We start from the raw sequence: 14,674 nt of genomic DNA, 5'->3' as shown, positions 1-14,674 counted from the left end.
ACTGGGCCTCATTTTATTTCAAGGAAAGCCACAGAACAGGCCCGAGGCTGCAGAGCCAGGAACAGAATCCACCATCCCACCCTAGGTCAAGGCCCAAATAGGAATCACTGCCCCCGGTGCTGGGCACAGATCCCACTGTTCACATCACCGCACCCTGAGGCCAGGACTGCCGTCGCTGCCGCTCCTGGCAGCTGGATGACACGACGGCCACTCACGCCACCTGTGCCAAATGCAGGCAGCACTGTCCCAGTTTCCGTGTCACCACATCCTGGGTCAGAGTCTGGCTTGTGCTCACCTGACTGGTGGAGCCTCCCTGTCCACCTGCAACAATGTGTGACATCCCGACTCTGATCTGGATTCCTGGGGAGTGACCAACACCCTTGGACTTGAACTCTTCATTCAGTCTGGTCTCTGCATTTCTAGCCACAGGCCTGCGAAAGGCCACGCATTCAGGTGGTTCCCAAAGTCACCCCTGTTGTAGGCAGACTCCAAGATGGCTCCAGTGTTCCCATCCTCCAGTATTCATGCGCTTGTGTAATACCCCCTTTCGGAACAGAAGCTGGACATAGTGACTTGCTGGTGACACACAGAATAGGGTGAAGTCATGCAGCGAGTATTTGGGATCACCAGGAGACAAGATGCGAGGGACCTGGAGTCAACTGTCTCAAGGTGCGCCATCCAAGGCAGCCTTGGACGTACAGAAATCTAAGAGCAGATTTCTGATGGAACCCCATGACAAGTGACCCTGCGTTCCTTCTCCATCTGAGGGGATTGATTCTTCTCCAGGTCTCGACCCCCACAGCCACCACCTTCAGACAGGAGGAGGAAGAGGAATCACCAGCAGGGATTCTCATCCTGGCTGCAGTGAACAGAGGAATTCTGGGAAAAGGACGGGAAGGGAAGAAACACAGGTCCCCAAATATAACAGCTGGTGAGCCCCCACATGCCTCCAGGCACCCCCGTGGCTACAAAGATGAGAGAACAGTCTCCAGTCTCTCTGTGCTGCCCCTGGGGCCCAGCTCTCCCTTCCTCCAACACAGAGAATGTCCAGGGAGCCCACAGTGCTGCCCCCTGTGTATCTATCTCTCTGCTCATCTCCAGAACAGACCACCATGGCCACCCCATCCTGGAAGTCCTCTCCTCTCCATATGCATTAGTTCAGGGTGTGCAGCAGAAACCCAGCTAACAGTGCTGTAAGCAGGACAGCAGCTTGTGTGTGTGTGTGTCCCATGTGTGAGGCGAGCCGTTCGGGGCTGTAGGGTCGCTCTGCACCACAGGGCTGTCCGGGCACGCTGGTGCCGATGCCCTGGGAAGTTCCCTTATTAGCATGACCCAGGGCACCTAAGACCATGTCTGTGGTCCATGAGCAGGGCAGGGAGAGCAGAAAAAGAGGAAGCTTCTCTCCTTTAAGGGCAACACCTACTACCTCATTCTGCGTCACCATAATGGCCAGAATGTAGTCACACAGACAAGAGTAGCCTCCTGGGAGGCTGGTGAATCAGGCTATTTTTAATCTAAGTGACCATGTGCTCCCATGAAATTCTGTCACTATGGAATAAGGATGATTTTTGCTTCACTTAAAGTTTTGAAAATCATCAGCTACAGAACTGTCATTATCAATATCAAATCTTGAACCAGTTTGTATGTAAATAGTGAGAAAGTCTCACAATATAATATTGAGAAAAAAGATGCAGATAGAAAACTTGGTAAAATACCACCTGCTAGGGGCACCTGGGTGGCTCAGTTGGTTGGGCATCTGCCTTCCACTCAGGTTATGATCCCAGGGTCCTGGGATCGAGCCCCACGAGCTGCTTCTCCCTTTCCCCTGCCCCTGCTCATGCTCGCTCTCTCTCTCTCTCAAATAGAAAAAATAAAATATTAAAAAGCACCACCTGCTAAAATGGAAATCTCTTCCTATAATACTATTGAAACTGGTTAACAGCTGTTATGTCCAGGGAGAGAGTTTGGAAGAATTATGGATGGGATGGAGGATGAAATTTACTTTTCACTCTATACTTTCATGTTATGTAAATTTTTCAAACATTGTGCATGTATCAGTCAGTTGAAAAAAATTTTGAATTGCCAAAGTCGCACTTCCATTTAGCAGACACCTATTAGGCAGTAGTAGATGTCAGGCTCTCTGCTAGGCTCAGTGAGAGAAACATGAAGGAATTCAGAGTTGGGTGAATAACCTGGTAAATGCAACTATTATAATGAGTTTTGGGGAAACAGCCTCCACACAGAAGCTAATTGAGTGCCTACTGTGGGCCAGGTGCTGTACCACATGCTAGGGACAGAAAGAAGATACAGGTACACACCTTTGTGACCTACCTGTCTCACACTGATGAGGATCTGTGCCAACAGCTGGCTCTCCAGGAACCCTACTACTGTCTTGTCCCTGTGTGGGAAGGGGCTGAGACTGGAAAGAGAACTTTTTTTGCCCATTTGGTCCAAAAATTAGTGGAAAGGTTAAGTTAATGTAACTGACTCACGAATACAAGAGGAAATCACTAAGAAATAACCTGGATGAAAGGAAAGAAACCGACAAAGTGGAATCACAAGAAGTGACTTTGCAGGATCTCGTTGGAGGCAAACTGGCAGAGATAGTGGGAGACCAGGATTTCCCTGGGAACATGACACAGGAAAGCAAAAAAATGGTTCAGTTTAGTGATGGTGCTTTCCTAGAGATTTAGAAGGTCTGACAAGGGAAGGGGGAAATATTCAGGGAGGACGACCTCTCAGGTTCCACAAAGTTGAGACAGACCTTCCAAATGACAGCGTGATTCTTGTATCTAGGACCCTGCTTGGATAACACAGCTCAGCCCGCAGATCATCTTGTCCAACATGGAACCCAGAGTGATAATTACCTTGTTCAGTGACTGTGCAGCCTGCGTATGAGCATATGCAGTGCAGAGACCTTGCTACCCTCCATTCCTGCCATCTGTCACCTGCAACATCCTGTGAAGACAGAGTCTATAATAAGGCCAATGGTCCCCAACTCCTGGTCCACATGGTCCTGTGGAATCTCCTCCTACTGAGTGTGGGTGGGACCTGGAATATATTCCAACCAATAAAATGTGGCAGTGGTGATCTTGGAATATAAACGATCATGACTTCCATTTTGCCAGCTGGTTTTCTACTATCTTCTCCACTTGCACGCTTTGCTGAAGCAAGAAGCTGTGCTGGAAAGACCAGAAACTGAGGTCTGCCTCCTGCCTACATCCAGCAAGACACTAAGCCTCCAGTCCACCAGCTCACAAGGAACTACTCAGTCCTCCCCATAAGGTCGTCCTTCCCTTTCTTGAAGACATCGTATTTTTTTTTTCAATTTAAATTCAATTTAGTTAACATATAGTGTAATATTAGCTTCAGGGGCAGAACTTAGTGACTGATCAGTTGCATATAACACCCAGTACTCAATACATCAAGTGCCCTCCTTAATGCCCATCACCCAGTTATCCCGTCCCCCCATCCACCTTCCCTCCAGCAACCCTCAGTTTGTTTCCTATAGCTAAGAGTCTCTTATGGTTTGCTCCCTCTGTATTTTTATCTTATTTTTCCTTCCCTTTCCTTTGTTCATCTGTTTTATTTTCTCTTTAAAACATGAATATCAAGGGTGGCTCAGTCATTAAGCATCTGCCTTCGGCTCAGGTCATGATCCCAGGGTCCTGGGATAGAGCCCCACATTGGGCTCCCTGCTCAGTGGGAAGCCTGCTTCTCCCTCTCCCACTCCTCCTGCTTGTGTTCCCTCTGTCACTGTGCCTCTGTCAAATAAAGAAATAAAAAATCTTAAAAAAAAAAAAATGAATGTCAAGTTCTTACTATCCTACTTCCTTTCCTCTCACTCCAACTGGGAGGCCCGAGGAGGGAGCTATAGGCAGGGTGGGAGGAAGTGCCCTGAGCAGGGGTGAGGCTAGACTTCACGGCAACTCTCACCTTGGAGAGCAGGTATAATCAGGAAGTCAGTCGGAAGAAGGCAAATCAGGGACAGCAGGGATTGGAAGGACATGAGTGGTCACCCTAGTGTCTCTCAGGCCCACACAGGCTGTGCTTTCAGACTGTGAATAAAACAGCGAGGAATGAACTCTGTCACCCACTGCTGGTCTCCCCCTTTCCAAATTCTGGACAGCCCACCTCACACCCCAGATGCAGACACCACTGATTCCCTACAGCCCAGATGTGACCTCCCTTCCTGCCACGTCCAGCAAACACACTCCATCAGCCAATGTACATGCAGCTCTCCTGTCACTTCAGACCCCATGGACTCACCTAGAAGGAGAGTGAGGAATGCCTACTCCTGACAAGACTCACTGCTGGAGAAGGAGAAGCTGCCAGAGCCACAGAATGATGTGACCCTTAATGAGGTGGGTGAACAGTATACAGGAGTCAAAAAAAAAAAAAAAAAAACAGTGGGCACTTAGGCTCAGCAGCCTGATGATTTTGTTAGAATCATGGCTCAACCAATTAAGTCACTTAGCCTCTGAGTGACCTCACTTTTCCTAACTGTTAAATGGGGTTGACAGCAATCCCTATTTCATAGGGCTATTATAAGGTTTTAAATAATTCAATTCATGTACATCCCTTAAAACAGTCTGACACTTTTATTAAGCAGAACCCAGGAAAGGAAGAGAGTCCCACCAATTTAGCTCCTGTTTTCTTCTTCCTACTATGAAGAGTACCAGCTCCCCATCACTCATCACCCCGAACCCCTCGCTTCCTGCAGATGGAGAGCTGTTCTGTCCCTTATAACCCATGGAGTAGGGGTGGGGCAACCATGAAATGGCCTGAGTAGAGGCAAGGATGAGGAATTCTCAGAGCAACACTCACACACACACACATATACACACACGTACACAGACACACATATACAAACAACCGTACATGCTCCTATGTGTTCAATTACACACATATATACAAACCTCCATACACAAATACCCATACACCAATCTATAGGATTGTGAACCCACCCAGACAGACACACACACACATAACATACTCCTTTTACATTTGCCAATTCAACTGCGGCCCACTTACTCCTACTTCATCTTTTTAAATATTTAGGGGAGGAGTTAAGATGGCATAGGAGTGGAGGACCCTAAGTTTGTCTAGTCCCACAAATACAGCTAGTTAGTTATCAAATCATTCTCAACACCTGAGAAATCATTCGGAAATCTGAGAAAAGAAATGCTACAATTCTACAAATAAAAAGCGACCACTTTTTCAAAGGTAGGAAGTGCAGACACTTGAATCTGGGGTGATATATCTGAGGATACAGCAGAGAGGAGGGAACGTGCTTTAGGAGGATACCACAAAGTGTTATAAGCAGCAGGGTGCAAAACTGGAACTTTTAGAAGTCAGCTACAGTGGCCTAAGTCCCTGACTTAAAGCTGGTCAGGTGGCGAAGTGGCACAGAATCCCAGGTGTGACAGGGTGGTCTCAGGATCCCTGGGGGTCACAAGAAGAATGGGGGGGTGCCTGAGTGTGGCAGATTCCCAGGAATAAGCATGGGGAAGCTGGCCAAAAACAGCGAGTCTAGGTGCCAGCTTTCTGCTCTGTGTTGCCATGAACTGTGAACTGCAGTACAGTCGTGCATCCACTCTCTGCGCAAGGGCCCAGAAAGCGTCAGAAGCACGGCGAGACCCCCCTCCCTCTGCAGGGAGGAACAGTGCGTGTCCGTGCAGCAGGAGTCCGTAAAATTTAGTGACTTGAAACAGCATGCCTGAGACAAAAACGCTCCATCACATGGTGGGTGAACAGAGTTCTAATGGAAACCGGGAGACAAGAGCGATTGACTGCTTTTCTGTGAGGGCTCACTGAAGAGTGGGGGACACGAACTTTCAGCTCCAGGGCTAAGAGAGAGGGGCACCACCATTTTCATCCTGCGCATGGGTGCTGAAAGCCTTCAGGGAGCAAAACAGTGCCACCTTGTGGAATCTGGAGCCACTTAGACTGAGCCCAGCCTCCTGGCAAAGGAAGCACATTTGTAATAGGAAAAGTACATCTCAAAATCAGCGGACAAATGGCTCGCACCAAGACTGTTGATCACAAAAAGCTGCAAAGGTTCAGCTCTTGGAGAAAACAGTGTATAACGTTGTTTTTCTACCCCTTAGGCTTTCAGTATTATTTTTTCAGTTATGTTCTTATTTTTTCAATTTTTTTGTTATTTTTAAATTTTTATTTATTTTTTAAATATTTTATTTATTTATTTGACAGAGAGAGAGAGAGAGAGCACAAGCCCGGGGGTGGGGTAGGAGAGGGAGAAGCAGGTTCCCCGCTGAGCAGGGAGCCTGATGTGGGACTCGATCCCACGACCCTGGGATCATGACCTGAGCTGACGGCAGATGCTTAACCATCTGAGCCACCCAGGCGCCCTAAATTTTTATTTTTATATACACATTATATATATATATATATATATTAGTTTTTGTTTCCTTTTATTGAATTTTATTTTACTTCATTTTTATGTATATGCAAGTTTTCCAAGATAGGAATCTCGTTTCTTTTAATGAGCAGAACAAAACACACCCAGGATCTAGTTTTTTGTTTTGCTTTGTTTTTTGTTGGTTTTTCTTTCGTTTTGGTTTGGTTTTGGGTTTTGTTTTGTTTTTTTTCCATTGTCGTTTTTCTTACTGTTTTTTCTCTTTCTTTCTCCTTTTCTTTTCTAGACAAAATGGCAAGATGGAAAAACTCACCCCAAAAAAAAGAATAGGAGGTAGTACTCACTGTCAGGGATTTAATTGATACAGATATAAGTAAGATGTCTGAACTAGAATTTAAAACAATGATTATAAAGATACTAGCTGGGGGCGCCTGGGTGGCTCAGTTGGTTAAGCGACTGCCTTCGGCTCAGGTCATGATCCTGGAGTCCCGGGATCGAGTCCCGCATTGGGCTCCCTGCTCGGCGGGGAGTCTGCTTCTCCCTCTCCCGCTCCCCCCTCTTGTGCTCTTTCTCTCTCTCACTCACTCTCTCAAATAAATAAATAAAATCTTTAAAAAAAAAAAAAGATACTAGCTGGGCTTGAAAAAAGCATAGAAGACACTAGAGAATCCCATACTGTAGAAATAAAAGAACTAAAATCTAGTCAGGCCGAAATTAAAAATGCTATTACAGAGATGCAGTCTCAAGTGGAGACTATAAAAAAAAAGAGGATGAATGAAACAGAAGAGCAAATCAGTGATATAGAAGATAAAATGATGAAAAATAAGAAAGCTGAAAAGAGAGAAAGGAAACTATTAGATCACAAAGGGAGATTTAGAGAACTCAGCAATTCCATAAAGCAAAATAATATCCGTATAATGGGGTCCCAGATGAGGAGTGGAAGGAAGGGGCAGCTGATACTCGTATCAGACAAACTAGGTTTTAAACCAAAGACTGTAAGAAGAGATGAAGAAGGACACTATCATAATAAAGGGGTCTATCCAACAAAAAGATCTAACAATTGTAAATATTTATGCCCCTAACTGGGGGCACCCAAATATATAAACCAATTAATAACAAACTTAAAGAAACACATTGATACTAATACAGTAACAGCAGGGGACTTTAACACCCCACTCACAGCAATGGACAGATCATCTAAGCAGATGAACAAGGAAACAATGGCTTTGAATGACACACTGGACCAGATGGACTTCAAAGATACATTCAGAGTATTTTTTTTCCCTAAAGATTTTATTTATTTGTATGACAGAGAGAGAGATAGCGAGAGCAGGAACACAAGCAGGGGGAGTGTCAGAGGCAGAAGCAGACTTCCGGGTGAGCAGGGAGCCCAATGCAGGGCTCAATCCCAGGACCCTGGGATCACAACCTGAGCCAAAGGCAGACACTTAATGACTGAGCCACCCAGGTGCCCCATTCAGAGTATTTCATCCTAAAGCAACAGAATACACATTCTTCTAAGATTATCGCAACTAATGAATCATTGAACATTATATCAAAAACTAGTGATGTACTATAAGTTGGCAAATTGAATTTAAATTAAAAAGATTGGGCGCCTGGGTGGCTCAGTTGGTTAAGCGACTGCCTTCGGCTCAGGTCATGATCCCGGAGTCCCGTGATCGAGTCCCACATCAGGCTCCCTGCTCAGCGGAGAGTCTGCTTCTCCCTCTAACCCTACCCCCTCTTGCGCTCTCTCTCTCACTCTCTCTCTCAAATAAATAAAATCTTTAAAAAATAATAAAATAAAATAAAATAATAAATTAAAAAGATTATACCATGCATATTTTCAGACCACAATGCTTTAAAACTTGAACTCAATCACAAGAAAAAATTTGGAAGGACCACAAATACATGGATGATAAACAGCATCCTTCTAAAAAATAAATGGGTCAGTAGGATTTAAGATAGCGGAGGAGTAGGGGATCCTAATTTTGTCTGGTCCCTAGAATTCAGCTATATAGTTATCATATCATTCTGAACACCCATGAAATCAATTGGAGATCTGAGAAAAGAATTACTTCAATTCTACAAACAGAAAAAGAAACCACTTTTTGCAAGGTAGGGAGTGCAAAGAAGTGAATCCAGGGCGATATACTGGGAGATAAACCAGGGAGAGGAGGGAGTTTAAGGTGTCTACCGGAAAGTATTATAAGCAGCGGAGTGCAAAATCGTAAGTTTTAGAAGTCTGCTACACTTGGAGGCGTCCCTGGCTTAAAGTTGTTCAGGTGGAGAAGCGGGGTGGATTCCAAGTGGGACAACGTGGTGGCAGGATACCAGGTGTCAGAAAAAGCCGGGGGTGCCTAAGTGCGGCACAGTTTCCAAGCATTGGAGCAGGGAAGCTGGCTAAAACAGCGAGTCTATATGCCAGCTTCCTGCTCCATGTTGCCATAAACCGTGAACTGCTGCGAAATTACGCAACCACTCTCCAAACAGGGGCCTTGCAAAAGGCAGTAACCTGGCAAGACCCCCCTCCCTCACCCGGGAGGAATGGCATGAGTCCACACCACAGGAGTCCATAAAGTTAGGAGACTGGAAATTCAGTCATGTGCCTGAGATAAAAACGCTCAGTCACAGGCTGGGTGAACACAGGACAGAAACCAGGGAGACCAGAGTGATTGACTGCTTTTCTGTGAGGGCTCACTGAAGAGTGGGGGCACAAACTTTCAGCTCTGGGGCTAGAGATGGGGGCACTGCCATTTTTCAAACCCCCAAGTGGTGCTGAAAGCCTTCAGGGAGCAAAACAGTGCCATATAGTGCAATCCAGAGCTGTTTACACTGAGCCCGGGCCCCTGGCAAGGGGGGCAAAATTTCACCAGGGCAAGGACACAGGCCCCTCCCCTAGAAGACCAGCAGGAACAACTGGCTAACACCAAATTTATAGATCATAGAGAACAGCAAAACTTCAGCTCTTGGTAAAAACAGTATATAGCATTTGTGGGGTTTTTTATTACTCTGTAGTCTCTCAGTTTGTTTTTTTTTTCCAGCTATTTTCTTAACTTGTCAATTCTTTTTTTTAATTCTTTTTGTATTTTTATTTATATATATATGTTACATATGTTTCTTATTTTTGGTTTCCTTTCATTTTATTTTTAGTGTATATATAAGTTTTTCTTTCTTTCTTCTTTTGGGATCTAGATTCTTTTAACAAACAGACCAAAATACACCCAAGATCTAGTTTATTGTTCTGTTCCATTTTACTTCTTGTTTGATTTTTTTCTTATTTTGTTTTCTTTCTGTTTTCTTCTAGTTCATTTAGTTTGTATTTTTCTGGTATTGTTGTTGCTATTTTTGTATTTTTTTCTCTCTTTCATCTATTATTTGCTGGACATAATGAGACAGAGTAATTCACCCCAAAAGAAAGAACAGGAGGTAGTACTCACTGCCAGGGATTTTATCAATATGGATATAAGTAAAATGTCAGAATTAGTTTTCAAAACAACAGTTATAAAGATACTAGCTAGGTTTAAAAAAGCATAGAAAACACTAGAGAATCCCCTACTGGAGAAATAAAAGAAATAAAATCTAATCAGGCTGAAATTAAAAATGCTATTACTGAGACACAGTAAAAAATGGAGGCCCTAACAGCTAGGATAGATGGGGCAGAAGAGACAGTTCTAGGAGACAAAATGATGGAGATTAAGGAAGCTGAGAAAAAGAGAAAACAACTACTGGCTCATGAAGGAAGGATTCAAGAAATCAGCAATACCATAAAACAAAATAATATTAGCCTAATAGATGTCTCAGAAGAAAAGGAGAGGGACAAGAGGTTTATATAAATAGATTATGGCTGAGAAATTCTCTAATCTGGGGTAGGAAATCGGTAATCAAGTCTAGGAGGCACAGAGAACCCCCCTCAAAATCAATAAAAATAGGTCAACACCTTCACATATTACAGTGAAGCTTGCAAATTTCAGAGAAAATCCTGATAGCAGCTCGGGACTAGAGGTCCTTAACCTACAAGGGTAGAAATATTAGACCGACAGGAGACCATTCACAGAGACCTGGCAGGCCAGAAAGGACTGCCATGATATACTCACTGTGCTAAATGGGGAAAATGCAGCCAAGAATACTTTATCAGGCAAGGCTGTCATTCGGAACAGAAGGAGAGATAGTTTCCAGGACAAACAAAAACTAAAGGAATTCATGAACACTAAAACAGCCCTGCAAGAAATATTAAAGGGGATTTCTTGAATGGAGAAAGAGCCCAAAAGTAACAAGGACCAGAAAAGAACAGAGACAATCTACAGTAACAGTGACTTTACAAGTAATAAAATGGCACTAAATTGATAGCTTTCAATAATTACTCTGAATGTAAATGGACTAAATGCTCTAATCAAAAGACACAGGGTATCAGATTGGATAAAAAACAAGACCCATCAATATCCTGTCTACAAGAGACTCATTTCAGACCCAAAGACACCTCTAGATTGAATGTGAGGTAGCGGAGAACCATTTATCATGCTAATGGACATCAAATGTAAGCAGGGGTAGCAATCCTTGTATTGGACAAATTAGACTTTAAAACAAAGAGTATAATAAGAGATGAAGGGGGACACAATATCATAATAAAAGGATCTATCCAACAAAAAGATCTAATAATTATAAATATTTATGCCCCTAACTTGGGGCACCCAAATATAAACCAATTAATAACAAACTTAAAGAAACACATTGATACTAATACAGTAATAGCAGGGGACTTTAACACCCCATTCACAGCAATGGACAGATCATCTAAGCAGAAGATCAACAAGGAAATAAGGGTTTTGAATGACACTGGATCAGATGGGACTTCAAAGATATATTCAGAGTATTTCATCCTAAAGCAACAGAATACACATTCTTCTCAAGTGCACGTGGAACTTTCTTCAGAAGAGATCACATACTGGGTCACAAATCTGGCCTCAACCAGTATCAAAAGATTGAGTTTATACGATGCATATTTTCAGACCACCTGCTTTAAAAACCTGAACTCAATCACAAAAGAAATTCTGGAAGAAACACAAATACATGGAAGTTAAAGAGCATCCTACTAAAGAAGGAATGGGTCAACCAGGAAATTAAAGAAGAATTTAAAAACAAATGGAGGGTGCCTGGGTGGCTCAGTTGGTAAAGCAACTGCCTTCGGCTTGGGTCATGATCCCGGAATCCTGGGATTGAGTCCCGTATTGGGCTGCCTGCTCAGCGGGGAGTCTGCTTCTCCCTCTGACCGTATTCCCTCTTGTGCTCTCTCTCTCTCAAATAAATAAATAAAATAAAATCTTTAAAAAATAAAAATAAAATAAAAAACATATGGAAAATAAATGAAAATGAAAACACAACATTTCAAAACCTGTGGGATGCAGCAAAGGCAGTCCTAAGAGGAAAGTATATAGCAATACAAGCCTTTCTCAAGAAACAAGAAGTCTCAAATACAAAACATAATCTTACACCTAGCTGGAGAAAGAACAGCAAATAAAGCCTAATCCCAGCAAGAGAAGAAAAATAAAGATTAGAGCAGAAATCAATGATATAGAAATCAAAAGAACTGTAGAAGAGATCAATGAAACTAGGACCTGGTTCTCTGAAAGAATGAATAAGATCAATAAATCCTTAGCCAGACATCAAAAAGAAAAGAGAAAGGACCCAAATAAATAAAATCTTAAATGAAAGAGAGGAAATCACAACCAACATGGAAGAAATACAATTATAAGAACATATTATGAGCAATTATTTGCCAACAAATTAGGCAATCTGGAAGAAATGGATAAATTCCTAGAAACATATAAACTACCAAAACTGAAACAGGAAGGAAAAGAAAACCTGAACAGACCCATAACCACCAAAGAAATTGAAGCAGCAATCAAAAATCTCCCAACAAACAAGAGTCCAGGGCAAGATGACCTCCCAGGGGAATTCTACCAAACATTTAAATAAGAATATCTATTCTTCTGAAGCTGTTCCAAAAAACAGATATGGAAGGAAAACGTCCAAACTCATTCGATGAAGCCAGTATTACCTGGATCCCAAAACCAGACAAAGACCCTATCAAAAAGGAGAATTAGAGACCACTACCCCTGATGAACATGAATGCAAAAATTCTCACCAAGATACTAACCAGTAGGATCCAACAGTACATTAAAAGGATTATTCGCCACAACCCAGTGGGATTTATTCCTGGCCTGCAACAGTGGTTCAACATCCACAAATCAATTAATGTGATACACCACATTAATAAAAAGAACAAGAACTACATGATCATCTCAATAGATGCAGAAAAAGCATTCGACAAAATACAGTATCCATTCTTGATTAAAACTCTCTCTAGTGTAGGGATAACGGGAACATACCTCAATACCATAAAAGCCATATCTGAAAAACCCAAAGCAAATATCATCCTCAATGGGGAAAAACTGACAGCTTTTCCTATAAGGTGAGGAACATGACAGGGATACCCACTCTCATCACTGTTGTTCAACATAGTACTAAAAGTCCTATCCTCGGCAATCAGACAACAAAAAGAAAGTCATCCAAATAGGCAAAGAAGTCAAACTTTTCACTCTTCGCAGATAACATAATACTCTACTAAAAACCCAAAGACTCCACCCAAAAATTGCTAGAACTCATATGGGAATTCAACAGCATGGCAGGATATAAAATCAATGCACAGAAATCAGTTGCATTTCTATACACTAAGAATGAGATAGAAAAAAAGAGAAATCAAGGAATCAATCCCATTTACAATTGTACCAAAAACCATAAGATAACAGGTAATCAACATAACCAAAGAGATAAAGGATCTGTACTCCTGAAAACTACAGAACACTTATGAAAGAAATTGAGGAAGACACAAAGAAGTGGAAAAACATTCCATTCACATGGATTGGAAGAACAAATATTGTTAAAATGTCTATGCTACCTATAGCAATCTATACATTCAACGCAATCCCTATCAAAATACCATCAACACTATTAAAAGAGCTGGAACAAACATTCCTAAAATTTGTACGGAACCAGAAAAGACCCCAAGTAGCCAAAGGAATGTTGAAAAAGAAACCCAAAGCTGGTGGCATCACAATTCCAGGCTTCCAGCTGTATTAGAAGGCTATAATCATCAAGACAGTATGGTACTGGCACAAAAACAGACACATAGATCAATGGAACACAACAGCGAACCCAGAAATGGACCCTCAATTCTATGGTCGACTAATCTTTGGCAAAGCAGGATAAAGAATATCCAATGGGAGGGCGCCTGGGTGGCTCAGTCGTTAAGCGTCTGCCTTCAGCTCAGGTCATGATCCCAGGGTCCTGGGATCGAGTCCCACATTGGGCTCCCTGCTCGGCAGGAAGCCTGCTTCTCGCTCTCCCACTCCCCCTGCTTGTGTTCCTGCTCTCGCTATCTCTCTCTCTGTCAAATAAATAAATAAATCTTAAAAACAAAACAAAAAAAAAAGAATATCCAATGGGAAAAAGACAGTCTCTTCAGTAAATAGTGTTGGGAAATTTTCATGCAGAAGAATGGAACTGGACCACTTTCTTACATCATACACAAAAATAAACTCAAAATGGATAAAAGACCTAAATGTGAAACAGGAATCCATCAAAATCCTAGAGAACACAGGCAGCAACCTCTGATGTTGGCTGCAGCAACTTCTTGCTAGACACGTCTACAAAGGCAAGGGAAATAGAAGCAAAAATGAACTCGTGGGACCTCATCAAGATAAAAAGCTTCTGCAGAGCAAAGGAAATAGTCAACAAAACTAAAAGACAACCTAAAGATTGGGAGAATTATTTGCAAATGTCTCATCAGATAAATGGCTAGTATCCAAAATCTATATAGAACTTCTCAAACTCAACATCCAAAAAACAAATAATCCAGTCAAGAACTGCACAGAAGACATGAACAGACTTTTCTCCAAAGACATCCAAATGGCCAAGAGACACATGAAAAATGCTCCACATCACTTGGCATCAGGGAAATACAAATCAAAACCACAATGAGATACCACCTTATACCAGTCAGAATGGTGAAAATGAACAACTTAGGAAAAAAGAAATGTTGGTGAGGATGTGGAGAAAGAGGAACCCTCTTACAGTGTTGGTGGGAATGTAAACTGTTACAGCCACTCTGGAAAACAGTATGGAGGTTCGTCAAGATGTTAAAAATAGACCTACCCTAGGACCCAGCAATTGCACTACTAGATATTTATCCAAAGGATACAAACATAGTGATTCGAAGGGACACCTGCACCCCAA

General features: G+C 42.6%; 1 long non-coding RNA gene across 3 annotated transcripts in view; it reads right to left on the bottom strand.

Moving 5' to 3' along the window:
* Positions 1–7: 7 nt before the first annotated feature.
* LOC118027380 overlaps positions 8–14,674 on the bottom strand; it is a 25,922-nt gene continuing 11,255 nt past the window's right edge. For 2 of the 3 annotated variants that reach the window (XR_004683800.1, XR_004683799.1), the window contains 2 exons: positions 2,332–2,958; positions 8–879 (listed from right to left, as the gene is read on the bottom strand). This is a non-coding gene — a long non-coding RNA (uncharacterized LOC118027380). The remainder of the gene's footprint in view (positions 880–2,331; positions 2,959–14,674) is intronic. The other variant, XR_004683801.1, reaches the window with a different exon arrangement.

This window comes from Mirounga leonina, unplaced genomic scaffold, assembly GCF_011800145.1.
Source record: "Mirounga leonina isolate KUSES-001 unplaced genomic scaffold, KU_Mleo_1.0 Mir_366, whole genome shotgun sequence".
Taxonomy (NCBI): Eukaryota; Metazoa; Chordata; class Mammalia; order Carnivora; family Phocidae; genus Mirounga; species Mirounga leonina.
The sequence above is the reverse complement of the archived record's forward strand: the minus strand, read 5'-3'. Positions and strand labels throughout refer to the sequence as shown.